Here is a 2,965-nt window from a genome sequence, read left to right on the forward strand (position 1 = left end):
TTCATCATCCTCATCTCCACCATCTTCGTCGGGACACCATCTTAACAACGACAACCACCATAATCATTACCATTACCACCACCATCACCACCACTACCGAATACGAAGATGACTACCACCACCACCTTTCACCACGACCACTACAATCACCACCACCATCGTCACTACGAAGATTACCACCACGATGATGATGATGATGATGATGATGATGATGATGATGATGATGATGATGATGATGATGACGATGATGATGATGATCATCATCATCATCAATTTTGTAATGACTTTAATTAAATGAAATTTATTAGATCCGCAGATTTTCGTTTCTGTCGCTTGAACTTTCAAACTTTCAATGTTTCTATCAGTTAAAGATTGGAATCTTTTCATATAATCAGCTTATCAATATCTTATAGCGCATGTCCTAGTATAGTGTCCTTTATTGACGCCTTACTTAATAATTTTCCTGGAAGTGTATTGAAGTTCAAGCGAGGGAAGGGGTGTCTAGAGTTATCATGACAATCACTTCAATACATAGATTATCAAGGTGATGCCCGTGACGGGGTGCGATTTTGAGTAAATGCCTAATCAATTACTACATCAAACAGCTATTGAATTTGGTACATCAATCCACTTTTTATTCTTGAAATGTAACTGAGTTTATGGAACTCCAGAAAGTAATAAGCTAAAGTCGATCTTACTAGGATTATAATTTTATAATAATTTCGACCATACATCGATAAATCCTTATTGATGTATCGATCGCTATATAATTGAATTCTTTTGAACAGCTCTGTAGGATTCTGTTATAGTGACTGAAGGTGAATATACTATAGAAGATTGTTTGATTTTTACAGATAATTAAAGACCAACATATTTTCATAGAAAACAAACTGGATCCGATATGTTGAAGCTGTCCCTATAGATCGGGCTGTAGGAAAAGTTTGGTATAGAAAAAACTAGGAAAGGAGGCGATAATGTAAATTAAGAGAAAATTTATTTTTTGCTTCTTTCAGTCAATTGATCGCGGCCATGCTAGGGCACCGCCTTGAAAGGGTTTAGTCGATGAAAAATCGACACCTTTTGTCAGTCTGGTACTTGTTCTCACGTTTTCTTTTGTTAAACCGCTAAGTCACGATGATATAAACAAACCAATGCTGGTTGTAAACCTGTGGTGGAGTGGAAACACAAATTCACACACACGCACCCAAACACAAATTAACACACACGCACTCATACACACACACACGCGCACACACACACACACGCGCACACACCCACACCACACACACACACACACACACACACACGACAGGCTTCTACATAGTTCCCGCCCACAAAATTCGCTTTGAAATGCATTGAGTCGGCCCAGGCTATAGTAGAAAACATTTGCCCGAGGTGCGGCGCAGTGAGAATGAAAACGAAACCACGTGGTTCCAAAGTGAACTCGTTAACCATAAAGCCTTGCCTGTGCCTCTCTATTCACAAATCGTTACTTATGCGCAGAACAGCAAAATTCAAGACAGTGACTTGCATGTATTTTCTCTATACGAAACAATTTATTCACAATTTGGCAGACACCAGCAATCAGCAGTGAATCATTTGTTTTCTGATTTCTATAGACAAAATGTTACATTATTATTAAGAGCATCATTCCCGGTGGGGGGGGGGACTTTAACTAAAGAGATACTGCAGTGTCTCAAAGTCTCCTTGCCTCAATGAACCACGTGCGTTGCGAGTTGAAATGAGACGATTTGACGCTGCTGTTTGGATGCAGACAATTTGGACATTCACCTGTCTTGGCGACAGTAGTTTTTCTCTGCACGAACGGGTGGCTATAAAATGTACAAATACACATAGAAAGTTTAACTGGGAGAGAGAGGGCGATAAAGAGAAGGAGAGAGAACAGACGTTACAATTTATTAATTGAACATGACTAACATAAATATTTCTCTCTCCTCAGAACGTAGAGAAATATACTCACATGTATATCATAAAAGAGAGGGTGAGAGAAATAGATGGAAGAAGAGCGGGAGGGATTGATGGAGAGAAAAGCATGAAGACGAGAGAAATATTTAAACGAGAAAATCATTAAAACATCTGATGTCAAACAAGTCAATGCTGAATCAGTGACGCCAAACATATGAGTGACCCAAAACATATAACACCAAACGTTTGAGTGACCCAAAACATATGAGTCAAAATCTCACATACTCGGTATGAACACATATTGTTTGAACAAGCAAGTTGTTCATCGTAGACAATAGTGATTAGCGTACTCACTTAGAAATCTGCTGGAATGTATTAAAAATATGTACGCCATTATTTTCTGTATTCAGCTTTACCATTCTAAAATGCAACAAATAATTCACCATTTATTCTAAAATACGAAGAACGTCATTTTACTAATTTTAAAAATTTCACAACATTTTATCGAACTCTATATCAAACATATCTTCCGACAGGTGTTAACACTTTTTTTGACGATAACATTTAATGTCTCCTCTGCTCTCATGTCTAACGTATTAATACACACATCACTGCTGTAGAATATTAACTCATAGTAACAAGCATTTAAAATATCATGACTTGATATCTAGAAATGTCAAACACAGCCATTAAATTAAAACACAATATACGAGCTAAAATAAAATATAAAACACGAAAAATAAAATTAAAAAAGCCCCAAAGAACCAAACAGTTTTCAGCAGACAGAGATCAGGTTAAGAGTATTGAGTAAAATACTTCAAAAGTCTCTCCAATTAAGTTATAGTGGACAACAAGCATAATTGAATTTCTGGGGAAAATTTACAACAATTGTGACAATGGGAAAGAATATATTGAAACTACAGACAATGAAGTTATTTTCGTGTATGTTATAGATCCAACTGAAATTATCTCCCGAAGGTATAAGTGGATGTGAGTGTGTGTGTGTGTGTGTGTGTGTGTGTGTATATATATATATATA

The 2,965-nt window shown here is 36.8% G+C and overlaps 1 protein-coding gene across 1 annotated transcript in view; it reads left to right on the forward strand.

Moving 5' to 3' along the window:
• The window catches only part of LOC106883815 (uncharacterized), a 1,102,017-nt gene that overhangs the window by 347,760 nt on the left and 751,292 nt on the right, over nt 1-2,965 (forward strand). The window lies entirely within an intron of this gene.

This window comes from Octopus bimaculoides, chromosome 10 (assembly GCF_001194135.2).
Source record: "Octopus bimaculoides isolate UCB-OBI-ISO-001 chromosome 10, ASM119413v2, whole genome shotgun sequence".
NCBI lineage: Eukaryota > Metazoa > Mollusca > Cephalopoda > Octopoda > Octopodidae > Octopus > Octopus bimaculoides.